Genomic DNA, 17,953 nt, shown 5'->3' on the forward strand with positions numbered 1-17,953 from the left:
TGATACATACACATACACAAGAGAATTGTGACCATATTACTAGTATGCTTCTAACATTTTTTAGCGCTTTTTGTTATAATGAAACAATGCTAACCTTTTTAAATTAGTAGTCATCAGGTATCTAACATTATGTGATGGGGCGATGTATAGGGTTGGCACTAAATTTCCCATAAGTCAGTAGCATAGCGTAACTTAATAGGTGTCGGTAGGCGCTATAAATAGACACACAATAGCATAGCGTGCTTTTGGTTTTTATTTAGTGAGGCTACAAACAAGCAGTTCCCAAGCTCAGGTATTTATTCTTTAACTACTATATTAATTGTAACTATGCTCATTTATTTTATCAGGAGAGCTGTTTGTTTCATTTGATGCCATCATCTCAAGCTTGATTGCATGCATTTAGAACAATGTGTTGTTAGGTCATAAAGTCATGAAGTACCCTAACGCATGGATTTTATTGCGAGGTAAGAAATGCGTGAAGAAAGGCTGGGTGAAAAGTTTTTTTAGTGTGTTGTGTTTCATGAATCCCACCTGTGTTAATGGTGATTGGCCTGGTGACATAGTCGTCAAATTTTAAGTGATACTTGTGTGAATTTTGCTCAAACGTAATAAGAATTTAGAATTTTATCAAAGTAATTTTAATGCAGATTTAATATTCCTAAATATTTATCAAGTTGTTTGTGTGTTACAGGATTAGCACGACTATTATTACTATATTTTTGTTGATTTAGGTGAAAGGCCCTGTTTGTTGTGTTGTATGCAAATACCACTGTAACTTTTCTGTTTTTGTTATTCCCTTTTATTTTAAGGGCAGCTGCTCTCTCTCCTTCGTGGGTGTGACTGGCACTGGTGAGGTGGTGGGACCTTTCGACGGTTTGTGATGCTTTTTATTTGTTTTGGAGTGCTGTGGTTGCTATAGTGTGATTGCTGTGTTGCTGGGAGTTAAAGAGCTACTTATTGGTTGTATCTCACACTTAGTCTTGCCCTGTTGGTGGCCTGTTGTTTGCCATGAATGTTTTTTTGTGTTTGTTTTCTTTAGTATTCTTTTTAAATTGAGATTGTCCAATGTATGGGATATTTTAACTAGCAACTGGTTCTGTACTTTGTAATAAAACTACTTGAATAAGTAAAAGAGTTCTGATTATGTTTTGTGGCTAGTTATTTACTCGTCATTATTCAATGGGTTACAACTATTTAGCATGTCAATGTGTTTATTGTATGGTTTAACACATTGTTGGCATGTTTTAGTCTGTTGCTAACCTGATTTGATATGATTTGACTCATTACTAGCATTTTGAATGTATTATCTAGTTTCTAGAATGATTTAGCATGATTTAACATGTTAATATGTTATTAAAATGTTTAGGTGTAAAAACATATTACACCTAAACCTCAGGTCAAGGTGTTTCTTAATTGTGATACATTACACTTCCAATAAATAACAATCACTATCAGAATAAATAATAATAATAATAACAATAAAGAACTAAAACTATCAAAGTCTGATAAATATGGTAGAAATAACACAGAAAACAGAGCTGGGGTCTACAATAATAGCCTATTGATAACAATAAATATAGTTTAATTATTTTAGTACAATTAAAAAATTAAATGTAGAGTAAAACATACACAGTTGCTAAAAACTACTAAAAATCCAAACTTAGACACAGCTATTTGCAAAACCAATGCCTAATGTGTAGGTACATGGCCTACATTGTGTTAAGTTGCTGTTTGGGGCGACATGGTGGCTCTGGTTAGCATTGTTGCCTCACAGCAAAAAGGTCGCTGGTTTGAGTCCTGCCTGGGTCAGTTTGCATGTTCTCCCTGTGTTGGCGTAGGTTTCCTCCGGGTGCTCTGGTTTCCCTCAAAGTCCAAAGATGTGCACTGTACTTTAGGTGAGTTGAATGTACTAAATTGGCCATTGTGAATGGGTTGCAGCTGATTTATTTGTGACCCCTGATGAATAAAGGGACGAAGCCGAAGGAAAATTAATAAATGAATTAAGTTGCTGTTTAATAGTATGAGCAAGTGATCTGTACAGAGTTGCTGAAGTTTGCCCTGCGCCCTTGCGATTTTTAAAAAACTTCTTTGGTGTGTCAATCTTGTCAGTGTTACTATTCAAAAAGGTAACGATTTGCACTTATCAAGTAATTGCTTCATACTGTTTTTATTTTATCATCTTACATTCTTCGGGTGATTTAAAGACACAAACGTTTCGGCACAATGCCTTCCTCAGTATGTGACACAATTCTCTCACTCCACTCTTTTATCCCATAGTCGATCACAATGCGTCATTAGTTAGACGGCCTCTCTCATTTTCATTTCGTTATCCATGATTAAGTGATCTGGACGTTAATCATAATGTTATCTTACCTTGTCATTGCTGGACAGGGATTTTACTGACAAGCCGGGAATTCTGACTTTGACAAAGGCTGCATGTAATTAATACCACTTTACTTAGAGTTTAACTGTGTTAACTTTAAAATACTGATATTGTAATGACTACAATATGACCAAAATTTTAAAAAGTATGTTAGTCAGTAACTGAAAAAATTCTCAAAATTTCTTATGATATATACACATAAACACACAATGTAACCATATGTAATTAAAATAATGCAACAACATAACAAATGGTTTAGAAGTGAAATTAGTGTCCGAACCTGTTTCTGCAGGGTCTTTGTCCTGCAGAGTTTAGCTCCATCCTTAATTAAACTTCACACCAGAATCAGGTATTTATCTTCATAATATTCAGCAAATCCATTAGTGAAAACAAACTTTGAGGCGGGCTTGTGAAAAGCCTAACATGACCACTTTAAAGTAGCAAAAAGGTTTGCAGTAGTTTGATGCATATAAGACAGATTGTGACCTTAAACTTGTTTACTTCTAGCATTTTTAGCACTTTTTGTTGTTTTTGTGAAACTATGCTAATATGAGTTTTATCAGGTATCCAGCATTATTTAGCATGTCTATGTGTTTATTGTATGGTTTAACACATTGTTGGCATGTTTTAGTGTGTTGCTAATCTGATTTGATATGATTTAACTCATTACTAGCATTTTGTAATGTGTTATCAAGTTTCTAGCACAATTTAGAACATTGTTAACATGTTTGTAGCATGATTTAACATTGTTGACATGTTTTAGCATGTTAGCAAAGCAATGATTTAGTATGCTTTAACACAATACTAGTATATCATATGTTGTTATATTTATTTTCTAGCATGATTTAACACACTACTTGTTTTAATGCCGTCATGTTTCTTGCATGCTTTACACACTGTTGAGATGTTTAAGACATTCCCACTGTTTAAAGCATGATCACATTTTACCACTAACTTGATTTAGTGTGACATTCCTAGCATATTTAGAGCATAATGTAACACATTGTTGTCTGATTTTACCTGGGTGCTTACTTGATTTAGTGTGACTTAACACACAGTTAGCATGTTTTATTATGTCCCTAGCTGGTCTCAAAGATGATTAAGCACACATTGCAAGCAATGTTTAACCCCATACGTTGGTTTCTAAACATAGCAGACTTGTAGCATGTTTTAACACATTGCATACGTGTATTTAGCATGGTGTTTCTGGTATGATTTAGCAAACTACTAGCAAGTATAACTCAATGCTAGAATGTTTCTGGCACATCACCGGCATGATTTATCATGGCACTCTTTACATGTTTTTAGCATGTTAGCATACTGCCAGCATGTTTTAGCTTATTGCTATTATATTTCTAACATAATTTAGAACACTGCTAGTATGTTTTTTCAAAGTGTTAGCACATTTCCACCCTTATTCAGACATGATTTAACAAAATGCTAGCACATTAACACATTGTTTCTAGCATGATTTTGCACACTTTTAAAATGCTATAGCATTTACCAATTATATTGAATTACCAGATGTCAGTCGGAGCAGGCCAAAGCCATACACTGATCTTGAATAAGATTCAGAGTGACAACGAACAAAGCATTTAGGTGCTGTCACCTTTTTTCCTCACAAATTTCAGTGACATTTTGGGTATAAAAAAAGGTCCATTGTGAAGAACAGCTCACTTTGAAGTCATTTTCAAACCAAGCAGCTTTTCTGTCAGTCAGTGGGGAGAATTTGCATGACCAACTTCAACACAAGTGAAATCTGTGTGGTGCAGAATGTTTTTGCCTTTACATGGATTTTGCAGAGCAACGGTAAATGTGACCTCACCTTTAGTTCTTACAACAGAGAAAAGGCATGTAAGCAAAAACTTTAGATATTCAAAGCATCCTGAGATTCATGCTTAGGACTGAACATGCATTGGCTCGGCCACCCAGAAATATAAGCTTTTTTTAATGCTATTTGACCATAGAAAAACAACATTTATGGGACAGTTCATGTGATTTCATGAGATTTCAGGATTTTCCCTATTCAAGTAGATAGGACTTGGTCTTGGATGCTTAAAATAGCTGCAAGTTGCAAATATGGCCACCGAGTGAACAGACTTTCTTTGAAAAGGGACTTTAAAATGAGCTGTCCTCAAAATGAACTTTGCATCAAACAAGCAAACTGAGACTGCTGAAATGATGGGTCTTATTTTACTTTAACTTTTAAACTCAGTTTAACAAAGTTTAACAGAAGTATGAATGCAAAACAGAAAAAAAAACATTTAAGTAAATAAAAACATGACAGCACTGCTTTGGCTCCATTATACATTAAATCGGCTCTTCATGAACCCTTTGCAAATTACTTGGAAAATGTGATTTACTATAATACTTTTTACTATTTACTGCAGCTTAAAAGTAATTAGTTATATTACAATATTTGCGGTCTTTTAATTGTCATACATTACACTATTTTTGTATTACTTTGGAGTTACTTTCACCATAAGGGAAGACTCATGGTGCAAAACAATAAATAACAATCACTATAAGAATAAATAATAATAATAATAGTATTAATAATAGTGGCGACACAGTGGCGCAGTGGGTAGCACGATCGCCTCACAGCAAGAAGGTTGCTGCCCCAGCTGGGTCAGTTGGCCTTTCTGTGTGGAGTTTGTCTATTCTCCTATGTTTGCATGAGTTTCCTCCGGGTGCTCCAGTTGCCCCGACAGTTCAAAGACATGTGGAATAGGTGAATTGAATAAGCTAAACTGGCTGTAGTGTATGAGTGTAAATGCAAGTATATGAGTGTTTCCCACTGTTGGGTTGCAGCTGGAAGGGCATCCGCTGCGTAAAACATATGCTGGATAAGTTCCGCTGTGGCAACCTCTGATTAATAAAGGGACTAAGTCAAAAAGAAAATGAATCTCCACACAGAAATGTCAACTGACCTAGACGAGTCTTGAATCCGCGACCTTGCTGTGAGGCGATCGTGCTACCCACTGCATCACCGCGTCACCCTATATGTATATATTTATATATATATCTCAAAATACCTCATGAGATCATGATGATCTAGTTATCATGTAATCTTAAACTGTTTAGAATTGTGAATAAACTTAGTTTTGTGAATAAATTAATGTCTTTGTGTAATCTGTCAAGTGGGTTTGTGAGTTTAAAAAAAGTCTAAAATGGTTTATGATTCAGTTTGAATAATTTTGACCAGGGGTGCCCAAACTTTTTCTCAAGAAGGGTCAAAAACCAAATATCATTGAGAGCCATCGGTTAAAGTTAAATATACCAAACTATATTACATTAAAGTTGCCATGGGTAATTTCCTAACTCATTTCATAATATTTCAAATTACAAAAGAAAACATTCCTTGAAATCCTATGAAGTTATGCAGTATAGCTTTTTACATGATAATTTTAGCAATAAAAACAAACAATCGCATTTATAACACAGTGGAGTTTAATGCTGAATACATTGATTCAAGCAGAATCTGCGTTTGACTTGATTTGCTCACCAAAGTCTCTGCATTGTCAGGTGACAGTATGTACATTTAAACAAAATCTGACTAATTTACACAATTTAATTGAAACATTTACTTTCAGTTGGCTTTTAACAATAAAACAAACAATCAAAGGGTTACATTAAATTAGAATTGATTATCTCGAAACCCTCTCCGTCATTCTTCTCAGATGGGATGGGTTAAAGGTTACCATGGGCCAACTTTGGCCCGCGAGCCCTAGTTTGGGCATCTCTGATTTTGACAGTTCACTCACACTTTTAATAATTTGTGTTTTCTCTTAGTGAAGTGTTCCCTATAGTAGGGGATATAATGATGATGGTTGTTAAAAATGTTCTGGTATCTGACATCTGGATGATTTTTGTTCTAGTTTTTTTTTTCTATTGTCTGATTTGATGTTGATTGTGCAATTAACAATAACAAAAGAATCTGTTTAGAGTATTAATGCTAGCCACGATTTCCTATACTTTAAACCACTGGTGTATTTTATTCAGAAAAGATACGTTGATTCCTTAGGGGAAAAACATCTTTTTATTCCATTCTGGTAAATAGGTAAAGAATTCCTTACAAAGCCCACATGTGTTTGGCCTTGGCATAAACCAGAATGCTTCAGCAGGTAACATACAAACAGCCCACCCGAGGAAGATAATAGTATGTCATTATATCTGAGGAGGAGCTTGAGGATTTTAAAGCCTGTGTATGAATGCGGCAGTATTTGGTCCTCTGCGTCATTGCTTGTATAATTGCCTTTAAGTGGCATCATTAAAAGATTGTGAAAGAGACAGCGTGGCTGTTTGGAAACAACATCCTCAGCAAAATCACATTATCATTTTACACAGTGCTGTCAATCCACAAGGATACACTTGATGAGAATAGTTATCAGCAGAGTGTGTTGCAGCACAGCCAAGATTATTTGTGCAACACCATTGCATTAAAATAGATGGCCATTTTTTTGAAAGTGGTCTGGGTAACGATAGGAACAATTCAATTCAAATCGTCTTTATTTCTATAGCGCTTTTACAATGTAGATTGTGTCAAAGCAGCTTAGAAGTTCTAGTAAACTGAAACTGTCAGTCCAGTTTTCAGTGTTGAAGTTCAGATTAGTTCAGTTCAGTGTGGTTTAATTTTTAAAGCTGTAAATCCAAACACTGAAGAGCAAATCCATCGATTTGCATCTCCACAAGTCCCAAACCATGCAAGCCAGTAGCTACAGTGGCAAGGAACAAAACTTCACCAATTGACGAAAGTGAAGGAAAAAAAAAAGCATGAGAGAAACCAGGCTCTGTTGGGCACAATCATTTCTGCTCTGGCCAAACTACTTGTGCAGAGCTGCAGTTTAGGCACTGAGGGATGGAGAACGCTGGACGTCCGTTGTGGAGAAGCTGCGGTTGGGGGAGGTCACCGGCGGGTGTTCAGGCTGGCCCATGGGATGCAAGGACTCGTCTCTCACTGGGTCTTTCAGGAATCAGTCTCATGCTCTCTGCTCCTCCTTGACCGCCCCAGCATCTGCTCGGGAACAAGATCTAGGCACTTCTTCGTTCTGAATGTTTACTTGATTGTGATTTATGCAACCAATTTATGTGGTATAATAGATCATGGCTCCTCTCTTACAATGAATTATAGGATATCCACAGGAAGAATATATAATGCAGATTGTACAAAAAAGCAGGAAAAGACTGTACTAGCAGGATAGTGTTTTACAAAATAATCAAGGCACCTAAAAGGCTTTTATTTTGGTGAAAACATAAAATAAAAAACAAAAGATGTCTACTCTAATCTGAAAACATTTGAAAAGATATATTTCTGTCTAAAAATGCATGTACAAATTGTTGGACAAACCTCAGCATAGCTGAATAACTAAAAGTTCAGCCTCAAAAAATATTTTTTCTTTGTTCCTATGTTTACGGAACTGTGAGACCAGCATCGTAAAGCTCAGGTAATGCAACCAGCCATAGATTATCTCAGTCTCATAACATCACAGTTTACCATTAGAATGCAATTTTGGGAAAGACAGAATATACATTTATTAATAGCCCATCTAAGAGGCATACACCATTTTTAACCTAATTATTTGTTAATTTAACATGTATGTGAAATTTGCCACATACTGTACAGTGCCATCATCATATACTGTGAAACTCTATAACTTTACTCACATTACACCCTGCTTTCAAAAGACCTTCAGGATAAAGTTTTAAAAAGGCACTGGCTAGAAGAAGACTAAACATTTTAAAGGCTGGATAAGATTTGATTTCAGAGTGTATGACAAATAAAGTAATTATTTCAAATTGGTAAGAGGATTTTTTAGGCTCTCTATGTTTGTAATAAGGCAACAAACACTGCACCACAAAATGCAAAACTCTAGATATTTAATGATTAAACTCTACATCTTTATTTTTGTTGAATATAATTATAATTTAGTCAATATTCATTTACAATGTAACTTTTGAGCGGTTGAAAAGATTGTCATTTAACAAGCAATATACTCAATTTGTTATAATATTTCTCATTTTATATATTTTTAACTAATATGATTATTTTGCATGTGTGTATTTCGGAGTAAATTGTATGAGTAAGTGTATGTGTATGTGGGCACTGGCATGATCTGCAAAGCATCCAACACAGGCTCATTCTAAAAACGCATTCTGGAGACCACGAATTACATAACCAGAGGTACGTGTGGCTGCATTTCATTTTTTAAAGCAAACACTACGGATCGGTATGACGGCGTTCCTTTTGGCCCTTACCGGCTGACCGCTTACCTCTGTGTGGAGGGCTTTCCCACTGCAACCAGTTTGTACAGTTAGCTCGTCGTGTACATCGGTGGACTTGAGACGCAGAGAGGAGTTGACGACGACGATGATCGTGTTCGAGTCCAGGGAAGAGGGATTCCAGAAATTAGGTAAAACAAAAAGGGAACCAAAAATCCAGGTGAATGTGGTAAAATCCAAAAACGTGGTAAAAATCAGATGAGGGGTTTAAATTGGTTGGGTTTAGGAAAGGAGGAGAGTGGGTCGGTCAATTGGCCGGTTGCCTAGTCAATCATTCAGTCATTCAGTTGGTCAACAGCGGCCTCCGGTGGGTTTACATGAGAACAGTGCAGACTTGAACAGCACTCGCAAGAGGCATTTAAGATGCGAAAAAGCACACAAATGGCCTCTCGCAGATTTGCGAAAACAAAAACTGCAAAAATACGTACCTCCTGGGATATATTTGGCAGTCGACAGAAATGTCTGCGGGACTACGTTTTTAAAATGAGCCTTAGTTGAAGCATCAGCCCGACCTCATTAATATTCACGACTGTTCCAAATATCGCCAAAACTGTTTCTGGAGATCATTTGCACTTGCCTAAGGCACATACCTACAATATAGATTTCAGAGAATATGAATCAATGCACTCTATTGCACCTTTATTCTTTAACAATGCCTAGAGCCTCTGTTTTCATAGTCCATATGTGACTTTAAAAAACAGTCTTTTCAAATTCATCCTCTTTAGAGAACATTTTTAAATAAATACATTTAATAATAAGTGTGGATGGAATGCCAAAACATTGAGATAAGAGAAAATTATCTATGTTTAAATGAAAATGTATTAGTGCAGGCATCAATAACTAATGAATCTGAAAGTGGATCATGACATTTAAAGGCTTTACTAGGTTAATTAGGTTAATAATGCAGGTTAAAGTAATTAGGAAAGTTATTGCATAACGATGGTTTGTTCTGTAGACAATCAAACAAAGAAATAGCATAAAGGGGCCAATAATTTTGACCCTGAAATGGTTTTAAAATTTTTTTTTAACTGCTTTTATTCTAGCCCAAATAAAACAATTATTTGTTTTATTTGGGCTAGAATAAAAGCAGTTTAAACATTTTTTCTGGACTTTCTCCAGAAGAAAAAATATTATCAGACATACTGTGAAAACGTCCTTACTTTGTTAAGCATAATTTCGGAAATATTTAAAAAAGAAAAAAAGAAAATAATCAAAGGAGGGCTACCTCATTTACCTCCTATATTACTTTAAATTGGACATATCAGGAAAAATAAGTTGTAGGTAATTTTCTAATTTTGATCTCCACTGCAGTATTACCGAAAAAAAGCTGATTCATTGGTTAATTGAATTCTCAAACACATCAGCGGTGTCTCCTCCTCCTGTCATCATTTCTGATGTTCATCACACAGTAATAACATGCAAACCTTTCACAGCTCTGTCAAAACATGTTTTCTCTGTTATCACAACAAAGTCATAATCACATCACCAGCTGCAGAGACACGTACTGTGACACGTGTCAGAAAATTTGCTAAACTCAGACCTCAATCAATAGAAGTTAATTAAACGTGCATTTACTAAACACAACAGTCTTAAAAGCAGACGTGACATATTTGAAAGAAACTAGCAGGTGGAGAATGAGTGCCTCATTAAAACGGACTTGTTCTTGTATCCGCATGGATAAGTGTAATGTGGCAGCGAAAGTTTAACGAACCTCACGAAGTAACTAAAATTATGGGGTATGTGTCATGAGAAGTTTTTCCTTCTCGTTTTTTGAGAAGTTTCAGTACAGATGACAACATTAATGAAACAACTCAATTCACATCTCTCTGTGAAAATACTAGATTATGCATGCCATGCCTGCAGTTTTTCATAACGTCACTTTGAAATTGTATGAAATGTTGGCACCAATATTCTTACTGTTAGTGCATTGACACACATCACTATGATACTCACGGCAATCTGATTTTGATTTACGGCTCGAGGTCTTTTGCCGATCCTCTCGGCCTCTCTCTGCTATACCCATGCTTTCCTGTCCATTCTCTAAACTGTCCTATCAATAAAAGGTAACAAAGTTTTTTTGGAGCTGTAGTTCACCATTATTTCTCACTTATTCTGCTAGACTAAACAAGTAATATGCAAGCACATGGCAACACTGTTTATACAAAATCTTTAATAGAGCATTAAAAATGTACACATTTGCTTTTTCAGGCCCCTAAATGGCTGCTGTACTGTAGTTAAATGTCCAGTAACTATTTTTTTTTTTTGAAAACAGTGTAAATGTCCCTAAGCACAACCAAAGAGCTTAGAATTACCAAGAGGCGACACTCAATAGACCAATTACCATGTTTGTAAACATTCAGGATGCGTATCCAGGGAGGTGGCAGAAAGAAACCGGGAGCGCTAGCACTTACAGCGCGGTAATGACATCAGATGCGGTGCAGAGTTTGTTGTTGTCTTAGAAATAAGATATATTGATTACATATTATATATATATATATATATATATATATATATATATATATATATATATATATATATATATATATATATATATATTATTTACATAATGCTTATAGCATATTATAACAGCTCATCACCCAGTGATAAGCACAGTGATTCTGCAAAATTAACGTTAAAGTGAGTGGCGTTCATCTGACAGGTACATTTGCGATAGCACCCCCCATATAGCATCCAGCCCCGATAGCATCCAGCCCCATATATACAATTTCATTGAAGCTCCAAGTGATTTTACAAGAGAGAAGTTAAAGGTCTACATGTCTTTGAATGCCAACAATGATGTTCTGTCTGGTCATGTGCAAGAAATAATGCTCCATGATGACTAGATTCAACACTATGTAGAGCTAAAAACCGAGATTCTGCCTAGCCAAAGACAAGGAAAGAAGACGGAGTTAACGTAACACAAGGCCTGGGTAATTAATCACCGACACGCAAAACGACTGCATTCTGACACTGAACTGCAGCTGTACGGCAGGGTATGTGAACCTACACATAGAGGTAAAGTTGGTTTTATGTTCGCACATTTGGTATTTCTCCTTAATAATATAATTTCATAAATTTTTTTTTTGCAAACTCTAAATAGCAAAGTCATATTAGCAGCCAATGACTATCAATATACAACATTGTTCACAGTCAAATAAACAGTTAATGTTGTTTTCAAGTCACACTTGCAGGTTATTTAAGACCGAATATTCAAAGTGCCGTGGTAAACAATATAGGGAGTTTGTCACAAGTTGTCACTGAATGAATGTGTGAATATAAAAATAAGTTTACCCTAATAAACGTAACTTTCCCGTTTCATTCTTAGCATTCAGTGTCCACAGTTTAATTAACCAGAAGAAACTGTTTTTGCTGAAAGCATTTCTGCAATCAAAAACGAGTAATGTGTGTGATTCAGCATAGCGTGAACCTGATATGACATGAGAACTGCAGAATCCAGCATTTCTAATTAGCTCCCATTTAGCCAAAGACGTCTGCAGTTGGTAATAAAGCAGTGTGTGGTGTATGGTAAAAGTTACGTTTTCTATTTTTGGACTCGAATTCGGCATCCTACCGCACAACAAGACATCTTTCCCATTGCAGCCTGTCTTTTTTTTGCAACCGGGGTCCCGTGTGACATCCCGTGTTATGTGTGATGTAGGTTGGTCATTGGTCTATAGAACGTTCCATTGCAACAGCAGCATCCAGCAACAGCCCCGGATTCCGCTATTTTGGAGTGAAAGTGATCCGTGGCCCTCCATTGGATCTTATTACTGTCGCGATGACAAGCAGCTGCTTTGTTTGTTTTTTATTTATTTATTTAAAAAGCGCATTAAAGCTGAGATACAACCTGAAAGATGACAATACAACACTTACTATCACAATCATCAGCACTTTTAATAGTTTATTTAACAGACTTATAATATGCTGTTGTTCTATTAGAGTTTTCATTCCAAAATGGCCGCCGCACCCTCTAGTGGCTGTTTCCCAAATTACACTAGAGTGTCGCCTCTTGGTCATTCTAAGCTTTTTGGGACAACATTGCTGGCAGTTTTCTATATTTTTGTTTGCATCTTTGTTTTTGAACTAATTAGTCAAGTGAATAATTCAATGATTCAAATGCAATCACATCATGTTTGTTTGTTTTTGAAAAAATGATTCTGTTTTTGAAGGAATCAGGGAATAATGGGTTGTAATGATACACAGAGGTCACCATTCAGTATTTACCTTTGGGGTCACAGTTTGATAAGAGTATGATACAACAGGAATAATAAAAAATCCCCAGCGCTTGCTTTTCTGTTTATTGTAAACAGGCAGAAGGTTTTGTCAAAATCAGCTACAAGAACCGAAAATCTACATGTGATGCAAAAGTGCAGAATGATAAAAATAAAACTTTATAATTAGACATTAATTACTGTCATTAATTACTAACACTCCTGTCGTTCCAACCTTCAATATTTTAAAATATATGACATAGCAATTAAATTATGAAAATTGTGAGATTAAAGTTAGACCTGTAGTCCAGAGATCCGGTCCCCGCATCAGGTCAGGTGTCCCCGTAAATAGCCTTTAAAAGTGGGTGACATGAGACAAGCAGCTTAAGTCATAACATGTTTTGGTTAACTAATTCTTTAACGACAACTCTCTTGAGCTCTAAAAGGAAGAAATGCAGCAAGAATTTGCTGTTTAATCAATTTTAGCAGAGACACAACTGCCAGTAATTTTCACATTAGTTATTCGGGAAGATGTAGCCTAATAAAAATGTTTTAATAAAAATAAATAGTTCACTGCACAGTCACACAATAGGCTACACTATAAATAATATTTAAATTAATTAATTATTATTATTATTATTACAATTAAGCTAAAATTGAAAAAACGCAGAACCCTTTGAATGTTTGCTTTCATTTTGACATTGCTGAAAAGCGCACTTTCACAGTTGTGTAGAGAAACATCTGATTATGCAGCAGCAGTCAAGGTATAACACTTAATAAATGCCTTTTGCATTTAACGATGATCGGCCTGCAAAGTCAAGTTTGCGGTTTTATAAATGGAATAGGTATATAGTGCTTAAGTGGAATTACTGCGGATCAACCGAGAAACCTCTCACTTGCGCTGCAGATAGGCAGAATGATAATCTTTTAAAAATATGTAATTTAGGCTATACTGCTATTTGCTCATGTAAAATTAAACAACATAAAATATAAGCCTATTGTAAATCTATTTAAAGAGCTAAAATACAGTCAGCATATCCAGTTTGTTTTGACTTGTAGCTAATGGCCCTAAAATGAAAATAACCTGAAAACAAGTTATTACAATAGGCTTAATAGATAAATTTAATGACAGGTAGGGCTAGTAACCTAATGGTTTATGATGGTTTACAAATGACAACCAGACAATATCATGAAAAAAAACACACCTATGATAGCCTAAGATAAATCTTTTTTTTTTTTACATTTAAAATAATAAAAATAATATAAATAATATAGCCTGAGTTGCGTGTTATCCGTGCCAAAATGTAACCAATTTTTACGGTAATAACTGTGAATTTTGGTATCTTTTTTTAGGTATTTTTCAGGCTACACTTATGCCTTAAAATGTAACTAAGTAATTGTTTTAAATAACATTAGATTGTAACAATTAGCTTTTCCCTAACACTGATGTTGGTTGGGTAATAGGCTACGTGAAGCGTGATGACTCCGTTAAGCTGATTTCACTATATTTATTTACCGGTTATACAAATAGTCTAATCGTGGGTCAGCCTGCATGTGTGGGCATAATTTGACGTCTTTTCGTAAAACTTCAAACATTCATATGCCTGTTATTTGAAATAAAACGGAAATAAATAAGAAGAATAACATATGATTTAAAGCACTCATTTGGCACTAAAGCCATGATCCGTCTGCAATAATAAGCGGTATCGTTGCATTACCATCATTAATAAAATCAGTAATAGCGACACTGTGCAGATTATTACTATTAAAACCTTTAATACTGCCTTAGGTCAGTAACTTAGGCAGTAATGCAAAGTAATAATAAATGTGAATAAATAGCCTAAATAAAAGGAACAAAAGAGACCAAAATCAGTCACCTTGTCTAGTGCCCCCCTGTGGATTTAAAATGTCCCCTCAGTTCTGACATCCTGGCGCCGGGCCTGATTAGTGTTATATATACTGTATATATATATTTTTTTCTTTTAAAAGCAGGAATTTAATCCAACAGTAGAAAACAGTATTGCTGCTTCAGAATATTCCAGAAATATAGTCACATATTGGATAAGTGGAAAATAGCGACACACGCAACAACTTAATCTTCCATAGTTAAATAAATTTTATAAAAAGCGTGCAACATTGACACTTTGGAAAGCACGTTTTATACGGGAAAGTAACTGATTTGCTGATATGCTGCAACGGCCCCTTTATATATGAGATCAATGTAGCAAATTTTGATACTCTCACCGGCAGAGCTGTGAAGGCAGATAGGGTTGTTGTCAGGGCGGCCAGAGCAAACTTTTATACTCTCACCACCTTCAGTATGCTTCTCTGTGAGCAGTACTGAGCACTGTGTGTTTCCATTGATTTTTTTTGTAAACTCGGATGAATGTGCATGACCATTATCATACCTGCCAACATTGGAATGTGAAAATAAGGGATACACATCTAACAATATAATGAAGGCATTCGACTGCTTTCCTAACTGTTTATGCTCATTTAGGACAAAATTAGGTTTGTTTGAAAAAAAAAAAAAACACCAAGATCAACATCTTTAAATATTATTAATTATGTATATATTATATGTATTATGTATATATTATATGTATTATGTATATATTTCTGTTTACACACGCACCCAAAACTCAGACTTTTGCTCCGCTTCAAATCTCGTGTACAGAATCCGTTTGGGAAACAGTGTCTATTTATCACTATGGAGCGCGTCAGCTGAGAGTCATGCACCATTATATGACCATTTTGAGGATTGCATAGGAGATGTGACGGCACATGTAATGAATAGGAGGGGAATCGTGCCGTTTTTAAATTTATTTCAAAGTGTTTTTGTGCCTAAACAAAGCGAAAGCACAGAACAGACTGACATTTAAGAGCAAAGGGTGGCTCCTGGTGGTTCAGCGGTTTAGGTTGAGTATAGCTCAACTCTTTAATGTTTTTTGCCACCCCTCAGAGAAACACTGAAAATGCGGGAGAAATACGGAAAAATACCTTTACGGGATAATAGCGGGATAGAACTGTAAAATACAAGAGAATCAAGGGAAAAACAGGAGGGGTGACACGTATGCATTATGCACTCATGTCTTCTACAGAACCTCACACATGAGGGCTGGGTTTTTAGATAGCATGTCAAGAGTAAACAAGATTTTATTGGTGTTCATTAGTTTCAGTTCCACAGCAGTGGACCAATCATAAGAACTTAAAGTTGGGGCAAGCATTGCAAGCTGCTGTGTATTGACTTGACATGACAACAGCAACAAGGTGGAATCACTTCAGATGCAAAGATGAGTTCTTGATAAATGAGCTCTAGTTATTGCACTTCTGTGGTGTTTTCTGCCTTTACACCAGGTCACTTGAAGAGTTTTTTTCTGATCTGCAAACTAAATTACTCAAACCACTTCAGGAGAAGGTCTGGGCGGAATTTTCGATTAATCTGGACAGGTTGAAATGCAGTAAATTACAGTCCTTCCAAAAAAAGCTGGGCATTTATGGGCTACAACAGTGGTCCTCAACCATCGGGCCACAGACCGGTAACGGTCTGTGAATCAATTGGTATTGGGCCGCACAAGAAACCATTATTTATTTCCATTTTTCTGTGAGTCTGAACAATCTCTTATTTTGAAAAATTACCGTATTCTCTCGGTTACATCTCAGTCACACAAGGGACCATATATAACCCAAAAGCAGCCAAATGAGTAAGAAACAAACTTCTTTGAAAAGTTTCTTTGCTAAGGAAAAAAGTCCCAGTGAAGGCCACATGAACTTGTCAAAAAATCAGGTAAATCCACTGTGTTTGTGCAAGAAGATCAACTGCTGGAGATCACACGACTGCTTCCTTTTAGGGGCTGTTTGTACATCTCTTTTCTAGAGTTCGTGCAAGATTGTCATGTCTAGTGGAGGAGAAATGACGTGACACGCTCGCACCTTCCAGATGCACCGTGTGTCATAAGACAAGAACTAACTGATCAACTTCAAACTTTGTGTGGAATATACACGTTTTGTTAGACTAACTATCTCAGACAAACATAGATCACCCAAACACTGGAGTGCTTTGTAATTCATTCATTCATTTTCTTGTCGGCTTAGTCCCTTTATTAATTCGAGGTCCCCACAGCGGAATGAACTGCCAACTTATCCAGCAAGTTTTTACGCATGCCCTTCCAGCCGCAACCCATCTCTAGGAAACATTTTACACACACATTCACACACACACTCATACACACTCATACACTACGGACAATTTAGCCTACCCAATTCACCTGTACCGCATGTCTTTGGACTGTGGGGGAAACCGGAGCACCCGGAGGAGAACATGCAAACTCCACACAGAAACGCCAACTGAGCCGAGGTTCGAACCAGCGACCTTCTTGCTGTGAGGCGACAGCAGTACCTACTGCGCCACTGCCTCGCCTGCTTTGTAATTTTCCCCATAAATAAAACTTGTATCAGGGTGACAGCAATGTTTTGTTAGCTTGTCATTTTCTGAGAAAACAGTTGATTGTCACCTAGCAACCTACAAATCACCCACCCCCTGGTTAAAATTGTAAAGCGTTGACTTGTGATAAAAGGTTGGGGACCACTAGCCTATAGAATATTTCAGAAAGACATAACATCCATAACGCAAAACCCAATGACAACACCAAAGATGAAAGTTTAGAACTGATGAATTTAGAATGGTATATTAATATCAAATGCACACAATAATAATAGAGATGCAAGATATATATATATATATATATATATATATATATATATATATATATATATATATATATATATATATATATATATATATAAATAGCTTTTGTTTTGTAAATATATATAAAAGTGTGGGATAGCTGATGCTTTAATCAACGTTACCCAGTAATTTGCATTGAGCCTGGGATTTGAAGATCAGAATCATATCCATTCAGCGGTGACACATTTATGTTTTATCCATTTTTACAAATCAGACCAGAAAAAATGCATGAAGTGACCAGGCCTTAACGGGCCTATAGAAACATGTTACATTGCCCCCAGAGACTATGCAGCACCATTGATGTGATCCAAGACCAGCGATGAGATGATCCCA

This window comes from Danio rerio, chromosome 21 (assembly GCF_049306965.1).
Source record: "Danio rerio strain Tuebingen ecotype United States chromosome 21, GRCz12tu, whole genome shotgun sequence".
NCBI lineage: Eukaryota > Metazoa > Chordata > Actinopteri > Cypriniformes > Danionidae > Danio > Danio rerio.